Source organism: Heloderma suspectum, chromosome 2 (assembly GCF_057233095.1).
Source record: "Heloderma suspectum isolate Gila_16-S chromosome 2, 16-S_ref, whole genome shotgun sequence".
Taxonomy (NCBI): Eukaryota; Metazoa; Chordata; class Lepidosauria; order Squamata; family Helodermatidae; genus Heloderma; species Heloderma suspectum.
The window spans coordinates 228,594,562-228,611,305 of NC_139459.1; the positions used below are offsets into that span (position 1 = coordinate 228,594,562).

Consider the following 16,744-nt stretch of genomic DNA (forward strand, 5'->3'; position numbering starts at 1 on the left):
AGCAATATTTAGGCTGCAATTCAAAGAATGTTTGGGTACAGGCAGCCTCCAATGAAATGCATGTTCCCATATTACTGCTGGGGATACTGAACTGAAATGGAAAGGAGAGGGCTCATTTGCTCAAAAGCCATATTGCAAGTATGTGGTATTAGGCAAAGAATGGTGTGTATTATTATGGCCATTGGATCCCCTTAGTCCCACAAACCGCAGTCATTTCTATCATATCATGCTTAACAAATAATGGAAACTGGACATATGATTTCACAGAAATCATTTCCCATAGCAGTTGATCAGTACATCAGAGGATGAGACAGGTCAAGACTGTGAAAGTCATTCACTGTTATTGATCAGCCTGGGAAATGTCAATAAAGGTTGCAATCCCATGCACACCTACTCGGTTTCAAGGAGGCTATTCCGACCAAGCCTGCTTAGGATTTCAGCCCCAACCTGGGTAGATATTTTACAAAAGCAAGGACCAGCTGTCATTCCAGTGTCCTGACTAAGTGTCAACTCCCACCCATATGGCCTGCTTCCCTAGAGCTTCATCCAAAGGACCGTCATATGAGCAGGCTGTCCCATTACACCTAAATCAATAGAAGCTGATTCAAAACACCCCTGAAAGCAAACTATAATTCACTCTTCTAGCATTCTCCCCTTTCCCAACTTCAAACCAGAAAAATATGCCACATTTCCCAAAGCAATTAAGAGGATTTCCCATATGATAGCATATCTGAGATGTCCAACAGTTATGAAGGTATTTCACCATGCTTTGGAAGCCAGGGACGATTCTAGCTCCCCCAACATAAGGCATTTGGGAGCACAGTAGTACCTTCTCCAGGTATTCAGAATGTCTGATTTCTCCTGGTGCATGACGGAATCCCAAGTCTTCCAACAGGTTTCCTTTTTATTGAACAGGAAATGTTCCCTTTATTGGTATTGCACAGACAAATGCTGGTGTGTGTGTGTCTTGATTCACAAAAATGTGTTCAAACATGCTGTTTTCAGAGGGTACTGTGGCACACGTCACATACAACTATATGGAAGCCACTTCTCCATGATGTGATCACACATGATGGGTGGGGGCTGAGTGTGAATGATGCAAAACCTGATTCAGGCGAATTGCATGGGGCTTTCTCCCCATGACCAGCAGCCCCTGGAAGAATACCAGTTGCATGGGAAAGTCCCCACACACACATTCTGTCCCACCCACAGAGTTGCAACCGAATCTCACAGCAGGCAAGCTGAGCAAGACCATTTTTGGGGGGGTCGCAGAAATCCGTGGGTGGGGGGTAGAACTCAATGAGTTTTCCTGGGGTTGGCCCCCTGGAATTCATTCTGGTTCCTTCCCCTGTGCCTAACTCAGTCTGCAGCGAGTTGGGCCAGTTTGTGGATTTTCCAGGCATGTTGTGCTTTTCTCTTTTTGCAGGGGTCGCAATTTGTGCAAATTATGGCCCAAGTTGCCCATATCTCTGTTTCCCCGAATTATGACTTCACATACACGCGCACGCACAAAAACAGTTCCTGGAATTCGGGGGAAAGCCCACAGTTTGGCTCGCAAATGCAAATTGAGCCATACATGCCGTGGAATGCCATCAAGCCAAAAAAGAACTGGATTTCCCAGTGACGGACATCCCTACCCACCTTTACCATCGCCCAGCACACATACAAAAGTGGCCATCTTTTAAACAGAATGACCATAGTGGACGATACCATTTTGGAGATTACTATGTGGTCTAATGAGAGATTCAGAGCAGCACACATGAAGAATTTGAGATACCTCCTTATCTCAGGGAGCTCATTAAAAAAACAAAACAAAAACCCCTGCACCGTGCACGTTGCTTCAGGCCCTTCATCACCGTAAGAGCTTTTAAGAACGTAGCTCCAGGCAGATAAGAGCTGTTAAAGTGTGACTAATGTAAGCAGCTAATAAATAACACATTATCTGCCCAAACGTAGGCTGCCAGAGGAACAGGACTGCAGTTGGAGGACTTCACCAGCACCCCAAATAGCTTAACATGATGTGCTATTCCTGCCCCCCGCCGCCCCATGCACTAGTGACAAACATGTGGGGGAGCATCCATAGCCTAGTGCAGGGGTAGGCAACCTGGTGCTCTCCATATGTTTTGGACTTAAGACTCCCATAAGCCCAGTCAATGGTCCCCAATTCTGGGAGTTGTAGTTTGAAATATTTGGAGGGTAGCAGGTGGAAATGCAACTGATTTGCATGTCCAAAGTCTTGGCTTCATTCAGTCTAGTTAAAACAGGACCTCAGACAGAGGAGCTGGGACAGACCTCTGCCTGAAACCGCAAAAAGCCTCAACCAGGCTGAGTCGACAATACTGGCCTAGCTGAACCAATGGTCTGAGCCGGTGTAGGACAGCTTTGTATAAGGAAACATTTGCAGAGAGAGTGTGAAATAAAGGAAATCTGGACCAGAGCAGGAATTACATCCAAGCTGATGAGCATTCCAATATTACTCCAACTGAGAAGTGAATCTAACACCATTTAACATGCTATCGCTTGAAGTGAATCCGTCATTTAATCTAGGGATGAGGAGGAGACAGCCGGCTTGTGGCATTTGCTCTGTTTTCATTAGCATCCAGAGGTTGACCAACTAGCAACAAGTGCAAAACAGTGGGCAGAGCACTTCTCTGGCCCCGGAGGGCAGAGCCAAATGCAATATGGTGGCTCAGGGAGAGGAACCCGTTAGTTACTTCCCGCCCCCATGAGCCTGCATAATACAAGTACAAATCTACTTCTGAGTTGCTACAGTTCACAATACTAACCCAAACAAAAGTGCGCTCTGAAGGCCCTTACAGTTGCAAAGAGACTCAGACCTCAAGTTTGGAAGGATACCCACCCACCACCTATCATTCAATGGGGTGAAGATCTTACAGCTGTTGCTGCACTTGAACGTATATCCCAGAGTAGTCACTCTGGATGCTTATTTAGATATCTGGGTGCTTATTTAGATATCTGGACTGCTTATACTAATATATATGTATATTTGAAACAGAGGTGTTGAAACTCTCTCTCTTTAACTAACGGTGTTGTGAATAGTTACTGTGAATGGATGTGCTCTTTATGTTCATTTTGTTAGTGTTGGCTGTTGTTTTTTCCCTTTTTTGTTTTGTTATCATTGCAAATAAAATTTTAAAAAGCACAGACTCTAAAACTGGATAGAAGAGATGCAATGAACTGATACTCATATATTTTATAGGTGAGGAATACTGCAGATGAAAGAGAAGTGATTAGTACAAAGTCAGCTGTAGCAGAGGATTTCTTTTTTACTTTAACTATTAGAAAGCCTTAGCGATCTACTGCAAATCAATGAGATCTACCTTCTGCCCATCCTATATCTGTATCAAGCTGCCTTTTTATTATTACTTCGTGCACACAATGTTTTGGTTTCAAAATTTCCGCTTTAAAAAAAAAGATTAAGTTCATTTAGGCTGCAATCCTAGACACATTTTCCTGAGAGTAAGTTCCACTGAACTCAATTAAATTTACTTCTAATTTGACATGCATAAGACACCATGCTATGTCCTGTGAGTATGTCCTGTAGAGCAAATAGCTTCTGCTGACTTACACCAGTGTTCCAAACCATGTAGTACATGAGAGGGCAAAAGAAAAAGTTTCTCCAAAACAGGAGAGGCAAAATAGGCTGTCAAAGCAAAAGAACTAGCCTTAAAATATATAAAAGACATGTTGATAAGATAAAACAAAATATAAGGAGGTAACGGGAGGTGGAAAACATGTATGCTTAGACAGCAGTAGATGTCAGTGTGGTCTACAATGGAAAGAATGGTACATGTGGAATGAAAATAAGTAATATAACTGGCATACACTACATTTTGTAGCCTAAACAGACTGGGGGGTGGGGAGTAGTTCTCAATATAAAAAAAGTGGATTGGATCCAGAGATCTGCTCATGGAATGGGGTGGGTGGAAGCTGACTTACCCTCCCCCCAAATGTGCCCCCTGCCCAGGGCTGGCTGGAGGACTCATGTATGTGTGGAAGCCATTAACTATAGTTCCTGGTTCAAATGGGAAACTTTGGTTAACAGGAGTGTCCTGGCTTGTTTCATCACTCGTACAAATTGGGGGGGAGCAAAGTGGCAGCAAACAATGTGTGTTGGGGGTGTTGCTTACAGCACATGCATATCCTTGCTTCAGCTAGAATAGTTCGAACTGGGCTATTATATCCCTGAGTCCCTATGTGCTACTGAAACTAAGCCTAAGTATATGTAACTGACACGACACTACATTCTTTCCCCATTTACTCTGCCTGGACTTCCCTCTCCTTCCTCCCCTGTATTGAATTATAAATGCCAAGCCTTCTGGGCAGGGACCTGTTCTCTTGTACTCTGGAAACAAATCAATAAATGAAGTCAAGTCACAGGAATTAGCAGAGCCATTTGCTGGAACTAGTTTGTGCGACCCAGCCTTGGGAACCTATGTGAACCTGTACACTCTCATAGTGGTGCCCAGAGCTAATCTTGCATATTGCAGCATCTGGCTGTGGCTGATGACTGGATGTGGGCAAGTTAGCTTGAGGTGAATCAAGAGAAGGCTGTAATGATGATGATATTAATAATGATAATCATAGTAATAAAAGCTGGAAAGCCTTGTGCCATGGAGAGATAGTCTCCCCAGATCATAGCCAATCAACACATGCTGCAGAACCACATGGTGAAATTTTCCCTGGACTGGATCATTTAGACAGCAGGTAGGGGATCACAAATCTGATTGTTCCCCCACAAATCTGCACAAAGAGTGTTAGCATGTGGAGGAAATATGCCTTCTGGGGACAACTCAAGGTGCATGTTTCAGCTTAAAAGACTACATTACCAATATCCTACATAGCCCAAAGAACGCCTCTTCCCTTATGGACCAAGGCACCCTTGCAGTCTCACAGAGCTCTCCTCATATGCAAATACCAATACCAACTGGCTGTTATCTAACTTGGCCTCTCATTGGCCTGGTCCAAGTAAGTGTATTCCAACAATGATGTAAGACTTTTGTTATCTAAATAGGCTGAGAGAACAAGTGTGTGCATTTGGGGTGGGGGGGGGAGGTATTTTTAACATAGTTTACTAGATTTAAATTATTGTCCTGAGTTCTAAGCCAAACAGGGCATGCCATTTTTTAAAACTTATGAAATAAGTGTGCTATCTTTTGGTTCCTGATGTTAACATGCAGTACCAGGATCTCTAGCACATTTTGTGTTCATCCTCTTATCCCAAAACAGGCTCACTAACTACTGGAAATTAAGAATCACGAATTCTTCACAAGTGGGAGAGAAAGAAGCTATAAATTGAGATTAGAAGAACCTAAAAGAAGCTTGTCATTAGAAGAATGACAAGAATGCACTTTGGCCCTCCTCTTAATCTGTTCTACTGTAGAACTGTAAATGCAGGCAGCCTTTAATCAGGTGCCTAACAAACTGCAACACTTTGTTAGAGAGGTCCCTTTGTCTGCACATCTATAGGTCTCGCTTGGTGTTCCCGACCTGGCTCCTTCTCCTACAAGCAAGACAAGCATTTCAAGGAGAAGAATGTCTCAAGGAGGTGCTTGGCATGCCCAAGGCTTTCTAACTCACTCTAACATCTCTTAGGTCCCTATTGCAATACTATAAGGTATTTTCCAAGTACTTCATGGTATTTACAGGAGGCACAACAATCCCTTCTAACTGATGTGGCTAAGGAAGTGCCCACCACACCAATTTACAGGGTTGCCAACTTTCCTTTATTGGCACCAACATGCAGCAACTGAGCAGCTCAAGCTTTTTCCTGGCATGGAGTTATCATGATGGGAAATGCTTCCTTTGCTCAATTTCTGTGTGTCAGGCAGGCTGCTGATCCTCAAGCGATCCAACTGAGGATGTTCAAGGTATTCTACACAAGGTCAAAATTATCATGTGGTTAATTTGTGGAAATCACTACTATGTCAAACATGTTGTAGTCATAAGAAGCAAGAGTTCACGCAAGACAGGTGATGAGACAGCCTTCCCAAACAGGTTCTCCTGGCGCTATCCTTGTGGTCTTCTAGGCACCAGGTGAAGGCCTTGCTCATGTGCACCTGGCTGATGTGCAAGGAACATTAGTGTGTTTAAGTTCTTGATCATCATCACAACAAACCCCATTCTAAAGCAAGGTCCTGTGCCTTTAACAATGGCCTACCAGGCAGAAATTCAAACAGATGCAGTGATGTCTTCAACATGAGGTTCAAGATGTTCTTCAAGATGAGGCTGGACAGCCATCTGTCAGGGATGCTCTGACTTGGATTCCTGCATTGAGCAGGGGGTTGGACTTGATGGCCTTGTAGGCCCCTTCCAACCCTACTATTCTATGATTCTATGTAGGGAACAACCCCTGATGACTTTCTGCCTGATATTAAAGGGAACATTAAAAGGAACATCCTTTCAGACCATTAAAAGGAACAGCTCCAAACCATTAAAAGAAACAGCAAGCATCCCTAGGTGAGTTCGAATCCATCTCTCTAAGCGTCAACTCCAGCCTACTACCATTAGGTCACATTGGTTTCCTTGCATAAAAGGAAATGAGTTAATAGAAGCATGTGATAGCATGAGAATACATTCAGAGCACTGACATGTTTTGCAACACTACAGACTACTGCATACTTTTTTAAAAAGACGCACGCAAGCTCTAAAGTGCTTTGTCTCCACATACAACTGCAGGTGGCTTATGACCAAATGAAAACATGAACACACAAGGATCAATTGTTGGTTTTGCCTTACAAGTGGGTGCGCAGCACCCGGTGAGACTCCAGTGCTTGTAATACAGCAGGAGCAACAGGTCTGTGGGTGAAGACTTTCCCATCACCGAATTGTCAGGGAAGGCGCAGGAGCCCTAGCTAGGCCCCTCCCTGCAAAAGCCGGCAACACTCCTAAAAGTAGTGTTGCTGAGATCCTTGCATTTGTGTCGCAAACTCTCTTACCACCCTAGACTTCTAGACAGTCACACACATGGAAATTTATCAAGTGAAGATTTCTGCCACTGATCTCCCTGCCAAGGAAAAGCGTCACCTCTTAAGTCTCTGCACAAAGGGCGCTGGAGCAGAAGCAATGAGAAGAGGGAGCCGCCCTGGCTCCACAGCCTTTCAAGTCTCCACAATTTGGGGTTCTGTTTTATTGAACGAAAAATGTGCCAAATTATGATATCGACTAGGGATGTACAGATTTTGATCTGTGTGACTCAGAAAAAGCTGGTCAGTTGCAGAATCCAGAGGTTGGAGTCACAGAAATTCAAACTCATTTGAATCCAGTGCAGATTTCTCCGACAATGTTGTCAAGTAGAGGAAAGGACGGGGAGAGAAGAGATACATTGTAGCCTCCGGAGATGGCATTTTTTCAAATGACATCTAGTCTCAATCAAGAGCTTGTCATTCACAGGGACTTTGGCATTACGCCGTCACCTCCAGCGGTGTGGCTTCAACAGGGAATGCGACCAATAATCTTTTGATGTACAAGTGGGATTCAATCCTGAATTCCTGAAATAAGTCTACAGGAGGAATGTCTGGCAGGACAACCTAAACTATGAGTACAACATTTGAACTTGCAATTGTTGCATTCTGATCAGCTGAGGAGTGATCCTAACTGGCAAGAATGTACTCAACCCAAACAAGCATGTTCCAGCCGTGAAGGCTGACTCCCACTGAAAGCAAACTCTATTATAGGTAGAGAAGAAACAAGGCTGTGGAATAATGCATTTTCCGCACAGTCCGGAGAAGCCAGGAGATCTTGTGCTAGATCAGCCTTCTCCAACCTGGCGCCATCCAGATGTGTGAAACTACAGCTCCCATCATCCACAGCCACCACAGCCAATAAGTGTGCTGGCTGGAGATTATTTATTATTTATTATTTATTTATTTGTTTGTTTATTTAATTTCTATACTGCCCAATAGCTGAAGCTCTCTGGCGACATGATGGCAGATGACGGAAGTTGCAGCCCAACACATCTGGAGGGCAGCGGGGCCGGGGGGGGGGGCTGATTTCCTCGCTGCCCTATTGCCTAGTTATACATCCTTTTCACCCGCAGGGTTGAGTTTTCTGACTACATCCTACAGAAAGCAAGGATGTCAAGATGTGTTAAATTAGAAAAGGCAGCATTTTCAAGGCAGATGTGGCGAGACTTTAGGCTCATGGGATTTACTTTGGGGGGGATTGCTAGAAACTCAAGGTCCACCACCCTGAGCCAGGGGTAAGATAGTAGCTTGTGGGTAGAGCCAAATGAAAAATGTCAGGTCAGAAGGCAGATCCAGGTCCATAAAGCACCTTTCCTACCCACCCCTACCCCCATGGGCCAAACCCTGGGATGAAGTGAATATACAAGTATAGATCTAAATGTGAGTTACTACAGGACATGGATTTTAAGTACCTACTTCAGACAGGAGCCTTTTGTGTTAAACAACTGGAACCCAGAACCCAGGCTGACCTACAGCAAGTCTACCAATCTGTCTTTTGCCCACCCCCGTTCTATGTCATCAACATTACAACAGTGCTGTGACTTAAATCTACCATCTGGGTGCAGTTCTAAGTGCTGGTTTTGAAATATAATGCCCTAAAAGGTTTGCATTTCACACAGTTTAAGACTTTGCTTTGTTCCCTTGAACAGGAAGTCTTTAAAGCCAAGGAGACTAAGGCTTTCTTCACACAGAGCTTTTACCCTGTGATTGAGATTGCTCCTTCGCGGAAGTTTGCGGGCCCTTCACATGACACTGTGAACCTCCTGCACTAAGTGCCCTTTCTTCCGTTTTTAAATAGATTGCAGATAATGAGCTATCAAATTACTCCACTGTGTTCCGCTTGAGTTCCCTCCATGAAAAGAGGAAAAGTGGCAAGAAGAGGAGCAAGATCAATGAAAGATGATGGAAGACTCAGATATGGGGATGAGGAGGGGGGAAGGGGAGGGGGGAAAGGAAGCAGGTGAAAAAGGGCGTTGTTGTGATCCTGCATTTTAAACAGAAACAGAAAGCCCCATTTTAAATGCAGGATTTTAGGCTGGTGTAGAGATGCCCTTACTCTCAAGTAAGTGTGGACAGGATGAACTGAACTAAACTAGGTGAAGTGAAATCTCCAAAACTAGTTGAAGTGAAATCCCTAAACTAGTTGAAGTGAAATCTCTAAACTAGTTGAAGTGAAATCTCCAAAACCAATCAACGGTGCTTTCTTTACAATACTTAACATGTTCCGCCTAATCCAAATATTGGAGATGTCTTGCACAGCCCAGCCCTCTGCAGGTTTACTCAGATGTAAGTGCCAGTGTGTTCAATGGGGCTTACTTCCTGGTAAGTATGCACAGAATTGCAGCTGATTGGTATGAAAAGCTTTTTAGAGACTGTTGCGGACAGCTATTTGCTGCAGCAGGCCTGCTGGGAGTTGGCAACTGCAGAGAGACGCATATCAACTCCTGGATTTTGCCTGCTGGTCAAAGTCTCCTCATACCGAAACAAAAGACTGTATTGCCAGTTCTGAAAATAAAAGTAAACCCTAACATAATCTACATGTTCTTTTGAAGGTGTCACCTCTAAGCTCTCAGTACTTCAGCATTCCCCTCCTATAGAGACTACAATGTCACTGATGATGTTTTTTTGAAAGAAAAATAGTCTATGAATGCTAAGTACCACTGTTGACTTCCATTTACCTATGGAAGTCAACAGAAGAAGCTTTAGACTCTATAGAACTGGGGAACAGGAGGAGACCTTAATGCATTCACATAAACTCATGCCAATTTTGTGGTCGACTGGTGAAATCCAGACTGCTTCCCAGTGGTGCTTCTTAAGAGAAATCAGCTGAACCAATTCCCAATTTACAGCAACTTCTTGGAAAGGGGTATGATCTATTATTTCAGTAGTGTTCCAGAATGTATTCAGATACTAATCAATTGTGCCTTGAAATGTTGCCAGCTTTGCATTAGGAGCTTGCGTCCGTGTTGACAACATCAGTTATGGATTCACTTACTCTGAGCATGGGCCAGTGAAAGGTGGAGGCACTCTATGTAGAATGTACTGTGATCATACCCACATTCTCCGGCTTCAGCCGCACACTGGGTGTGCTGAAACATGTCTCACCATTCCTGAAGAGCCAAGGCCTTTCGGCACCTCACCTATATACATCTAGTGGCCTGCTCTTCTCCAGGCCCACATTGAGGAGTTACTCCCAGCAGGAGCGGTGTCAATGGCCTGGAGACTGGCAGGTTACTGATGCATGTAAGTAAAATATGGCTGACCTTAGCACATCAGGAATGCCTGGGTGTATTGCAGTGGGAGGCCAGCACGTCCAGGGTCAGGGCAGGGGGTGGGGGTCTTGGCACTCCTCTCTTGGTGTGCAGAAGGGGTTGGATTGTGGCCACTTATTACAGGCCACGAACAGAAAACATGCATCACTTTGAGACGCAAGAACGTAAGAGCCATGCTGAATGAGAACAAGGGTCCAACTAGTCCTGCATTCTGTTCGCAAAGTGGCCAGCCACATACCTATGGGAAGCCCACAAACAAGACATGAATACAATAGCACCCTCTTGCTCATGTTCCACAGCAACTGGTATTGAGGGGCATAGTGCCTCTGATAGTGGAGGTAAAATATAGCCATCATGACTAATAGCCACTGATAGCCTTCTGCTCCATGAATTTGTCTAATCCTCTTTTAAAGCCATCTAAGTTGGCAGCCATCACTACATCTTTTGACAGCAAATTCTATAGTTTAAGTAAGCACTGTATGAACACCATGGCTTATGTTAAGAGTCCTAGGAATCATAGCTTTCATATGTTAAACACAAGATTGTAAGCCTGATGGTTATAGTGAAAAGTGAAACAATATGAGAATTAGGCTGCTAAAGAGAGAGAAGTAAGTACCTAGAGAAGCTCAAGGACTGCAGATCATACATGCATACCCACTAGGGAGCAAACCCCACTGAACTTGACAGGACTTATTTCAAAGTACCCAATTGTTTTTTTTAAAAAAAGCAAGCATGCCCCCTTTCTGCCATAGTTGGTACCGATGATGGCCTAACAAGGTCTCAAACACATCAATATAACAATAATAACAATTATTATTATAATTTTAAAAGCAGCTAATAAAAATCAGGAAGATGTATTTAAATGAAGAGAGGCAGACAAACGAGAGACACAAAGCACACACACCACACACACACCCTCAACAAATCCAAGAAATTTATTTGCCCACCGAAAGCCTGAGCAAACAGGACAGATTTTTGCCTGGTGACTAAAGGCTAATGACAGAAGCACCTGGGAGATCTGCCCTGGGTGGGAGTTCCAGGATTAGGGTGCAAGGGAGCCACTGAAAATGCCATCTCTCCAGGAGCCACCCAGCAAACACTCGGAAAATTGCACAAGCTCTCCACAGCGCAAAACATAGATGCTGCTGCTGCTCCCTCGTCGTAAGAATAGGGATGGAGTGGTCAAGCTCAACCAGGAACACTGGCATGCTGATCAATATGAAGAGCAGAACGCCATTTGTGCCAACAGTGATTTCACGGGCAGGATAAGATGGCCAATTGTAAGAGAGGTCTGAGTGGGTCGCATTTTGTGCCTGCCTGCCTCGGTTATGAGACCTGGCAGAAGAAAAGACATGGTTTACGGGCCAGAGATGTCGGGGAGGGGTGTGTTATAAGCTTCCCTTCTGCTTCAATCCATCCCAAGCCATAAAGAATCTTCTCATCCAAAACAAAAGGTGAGTATTTAATGGTGGTTGTCCTTTGGGCTAAGAAATGTACCTCTTTTCCACCCCTTGGTGAAATTTGGAGCTGCCTCCAGTGTAAATGTCCACTGCTAAGAGCAATAAGTCCTTCAGCTTTCCCAGCTGTGCAAACAGGGTCCCTGATTTGCAGGAAGCAATTAAGAAGAGAGACTTTATTTGACGCACAAGCACAGCCAAATTCTGCCCTGCATGAGTGACTCTGAAATAGCTTTCCTACCGTGCACTTCTAGTCGTATCCAAACTAATGCCACCAAATGCAGATTAAGGGCATAACTGCCGCATGAGGATCTGTTACAGTGTAATGCGGAAGGATCCAAGCACATGTATACAGAGCTGGTAGCACTAGGGGTCAGCAGAGAGGCACAAGAGAGCATCATTCATTTCACACGCCCATTTTGCAGGGGGTTCCCTCTCCTGAAAAATAGGAGTCATGGGCCTTGCAGCTTTTAGAAAGTTAAAATTAGCCTGATAGCAGAACCCTCCCAACATGGAGCACCCACAATGTGGGGTATTTTAAATTCAAAATATCACAGGGCTCCACCAAGAAATAGACTATACTTCTTTGCTTTTGCCAAGTTATCCCTAGTTCCTTCGTAAACCTCCCACAGGGTCTTTTTAAAAATAAAAAATAAACCACCATGCAAAAGTAGTTCCCTGCATGCCATATGCATGCTTAAATTCACCAACTGTGTGAGTGTGGAACCAAGTATTCTAGAGACACAAGCTACAGTTGAGAAGGTGCTCCCAGTGATACAGCAGAAGTAAATTTAGGTGGACGTGCAGCCTTCTCTCACTAAGCCAACCTCAGGTTCCCAAGTGTCATCTTGCATGGCAGGCCTTCCCCAATCTGATCCCCTCTGAATATGTTTGACCACAACTCCCATAAGCCCCAGCCAGCATGGCCAATGGGAGCTGTAGTCCAACACATCTGGAGGGAACCAGGTTGGGGAAGGCTGTTGTATGGGGACATTGTGGTTCCGAGATGACATATTGCAGGTGTACATAACCTGGTTTTGGAGCACAACTCTCATAACTCCTGGCCATTGGCCATGGGATTTGTAGTCCAACACATCAGGAGAGCATCAGGTTGGGGAAGTCTGATGAACTACCATACCCAAAGCACCATTATAACTATAACTAACTCATTCCCAGGGAATGAACAATTATCTCATTTCCCGGGAGCTTGTCTGGGCTCTGTGGCACCAATTCCTATCAAGCATCATTCCTTGGATTTACTTCACAATTAACATTGAATGGGAAATCCCACTGATTTTCAGATCCTGTTGTAAACTCCAGCTACCTCCATGCCACAGCGAGGTACACCAGATATAACGCCATGTAACTGGGAGCAACGTGATGGTTCATCACTGCATGACCACAAGTTTACCTCTTTTTAAGCAGTAAGCCTGCTATTTTTAACACTTGAAGATTAGTCTTCTGCTTTTGACATCTGTGGGAAGTCCGAGTGTGTTCAAATCAATGTACGTTTTGTTCTCAGTTTCAACTGTACGGGGCTTTCATTCCTAATGTACTATGTTTTCACGAGTTAGGGCAGAAACGGTAGTAACCTGACCAAAAAAAATCATTCCTTTCCAAAAATGGCAAGAGATAAGTTCATCTTCGACTACTCATTAAACCCCAAAATTTCACAAGAATTCAGTGGATTAAAGTGAATTCAGTGCATTAAAGCGATCATATAATTTGCTCGAGGCAGATCCAAGTAATTGCTGGCTTTCATATTTACAAAGAGAGGGGGCATTGCTGTTCCATCCCAGTATGCTTTGGTGCAACTCAAAATCTTTTACACTGAAAATAGACTAATTTAGGGTCAAACTACACATGCCTCAGCTGCATGTTTTCCCTGAGGGGTTGTTTTTATAAAACTCAAAGCAGCTGTAGAAAGCTGCAACTTATGCTGGACTTTTGCTGGGGTGGGGTGGGGTGGGGTGGGGTGGGGGACTGACTTATCTCTTGTTCTGTGAAGCAAGAGGAGCATCTTAATCACATGACTGAATCCTCCCTCCAAGCTGCTTTTCATCTCTCAGGGGAAAAGATACAGGTACTCAACTCTTTTCTCCCCTGCCTCCATGGGGAGAAACAAAGCTGGGAGGGGCTAATTCCGGGAAGAAAAAGAGCATGCAAGGAAAGAGGTAAGTGAAATAGAGGCTGGTGGCTCCGATTTTGGTGGGGGTGTAAATCCATTCTGGGTTTCAGTCAGGACCAGCCAGCACTCTAAAGGAGCTATCCAAGGTGCTGAGCCTATTGGGTACCTTTGAAAGCTTCTTTAGAGTTCTGACTGAAACCCAGAATGGACTTACAGCCCCACTGAAATCAGAGCCACCAGTCTCTGCTGGGTAAGCGTGCACTCAGAGAAAATACTAATGTGACTGAGCAATCTGCAAAGAGCTCCCTGAATCACCACCTTAAGTCTGCCATATACTGCAGACAACAGCTTCCACCATGCTCTTTACAAGCCATGTCTTTTTCCTCTTCTCCCTACATTTTTAACACCCAGCCTCATGAAGAGTTCTGACACACCTGAAAACTAGCTCATGACTTTGGAACTTTTACCATGCAAACTTGTGCATGTCCCCTCAGAAGCAAGTCCTGCTATGTCCAATGGGACTTGCTCCCTATTAAGTGGGTTTAGGAGTGCAGCCCTAGTCGGATATTAAAGGTATTGTACTATATTTGCTGTTTGGATTTCCCCCCATAATGAGCCAGTGGAACTACCTGCATTATTTCATTTGCCACTTATTCATGAATTTCAGCTTGCTCTTTGTCATTTATTCTGCCTGGTTTTATGTAAACAGTTTTTTTAGGGATGCTTCCAGATGGAGGGGTCCTGACGCTAGCAACCAGAAGGCACTGAGCAGCTGTTCCATCTTTTCTCCCTGAAGGCGCAATCCTATGCATGTTTAGACAGAAAAAATGTCCTACAACTCCCAGCATTTCCCAGCCAGCAATGCTGGATGGGAAATGCTGGGAATTGTATGACTTTTTTTCTGCCTAAATATGCATAGGATCACACCCTTAACAGATTTTCTGCGTTAATGAAAAAAGACAGAGGAAGCAGTAGGAAAACACAGGAGGGTCACAAGTAGAAGATAACATCCTCTGGAGCCCTGTAAATTGCCTCAAATGAGGCAGGGTGATGGCATCATAAGAGCCTTTTTCTGAAAGCACCCTCAGTTACTCGGAATACACTCCCAGTTTCTTAAGTATTGAATGGACTTATGTAAGGTCATTATTTCAAGTTATGGATTTTTCCCCTAAAAATACCAAAAAACGTTCAAGGCCCCAGACATCTGAGGGCATGGATTTCATATCAGTTATGAGCAAACAGTAATGAAAACTCAACTCTAAACCTCTGATCTGAAAAGGCCAAAATCAGTTCAGCTATAGTATTGAATAGGTAGGCCTGCAGGGTATACAGAAGTGGGCCAGTTCACACTGTGTAACAGACCAAATGAAAACCCACGGGACTTGAATCTCATGGTAACACAATGTGAAGTTATTCAGCCCAGCTATGATTGGAGGAACTCCATCCTTTGTGTAGCTATGATGAAACAAGGAACAGGGCTGGCCCTACCATTAGGCAGAGTGAGGCAGCTGCATCAGGAGGTAAAGGCTGGCAAGCAGAGAGCTGCAGTGAGGTCTTGGGAGGACAGAGCTACACCTGCCACACAACCTGGCCAACACCTCCTAAGCTAGCCTGCTTTCCTCAGGTGTGTTGGAATACGTTGTCCCATCACCAGTGTTGAAGAAAGATTCAACTGCCAGTCTGGTCAGCTTTTGTCCATGGAATGGGAGGTAACATCATCTCCTTCACCTCAGGCAGCAAAATGTCTTGGGTTGGTCCTGACAAGGAACATCTATAATAATTAAGTGGCTTCAAAACCACATGTCCTTAGAGCTGGGAGAGGCAGTGAAGCCTGTGACATGCATGGGGCACTTAGCTTCATTTCCTTACGGACATCCTCAGAGAAGCAGCAAACCACAAGTAGTAAGATGACCAACAGCCACTCTTGAATGCCTAGCTGCTGCACAATACGCAAGTTAGAAACTCCTTCTTTGGTGTCCTGTAAGAACAAATTAGAACTGCTCCTGGAATTCTGAAACATTTGCTCTGTCAGCAACCAAGACATTCATTTAAACCTTTGCCAAGAAATACAAGAACTTGAGCTGGGTGGAGCATAATGGCTGTTGATGGAAGAGCCACCTGAAGTCAGTGAGCATTTGCAAAGAGCCAATCAAAAAGGGGTCAGTCTGGGTCATTGCTCTGATCCTGTTTTTTCTCTCCACTTCCTTTCACCGGCAAAATTCTGCTCCAGCCTAGATCACCTAGATTTAGGGAGCCAACTCTGGAGAATGGGGTGGGGGATACTTTCACCCTGCACTGTATAGCTGCAAGTTACAAATGCATAAGAGCAGTCCTGCTGAACCAAAAGAAATGTCAATCTCATCCAGTGGTCAATAATAGCCTGCTAGGTGCCTTTAGAACACCTAGGGCGAAATCCTAACTAGATAGGTGACCACCTATCCAAAGCGAGGCAGGAGAGGCACAGGGGATCATGCCCTCTGCATAACTCCTGCCTTGCTATTTTTCGCTAGACAGCTGTTTTCGGCTGTCCAGCAGCAGGGGGGCCGACCAGGAGAGGAAGTTGCCATACAACACATTGGATGTGCCATATGTGCAGCTCCACTCTCCCCACCCCAGAACGCGCCCCGGAACAGCCCTTTTCAGTCGCTCCGCGCTCCTCTTATGAGTGCAGAGGGCAGGGCTTCTCCACGCTGCCTCGGAGGCAGCGCAGACAAGGGGGGAGGTTGGTTTTCTGGGAAGCGACCTCGGAGCGTGGGCTCCGAGGTCAGTTCCAGGAAAAGAGCATATCCTATGGCCCTCTAGACAGTGTCTAGTGGCCAAAGGATTGCTCCCTTAGAAGCAGGTCATAATGGAAACAGGTCCCCCTGCCCCCACTGCTTGTTCCAAGCATGTGGTAATCAG

General features: G+C 44.7%; 1 protein-coding gene and 1 long non-coding RNA gene across 4 annotated transcripts in view; one reads left to right on the forward strand and one right to left on the reverse strand.

The window, feature by feature from the left end:
- The window catches only part of LOC146354179 (uncharacterized), a 142,216-nt gene that overhangs the window by 121,877 nt on the left and 3,595 nt on the right, over positions 1 to 16,744 (forward strand). The window lies entirely within an intron of this gene.
- The window catches only part of PMP22 (peripheral myelin protein 22), a 38,679-nt gene that overhangs the window by 12,459 nt on the left and 9,476 nt on the right, over positions 1 to 16,744 (reverse strand). The window lies entirely within an intron of this gene.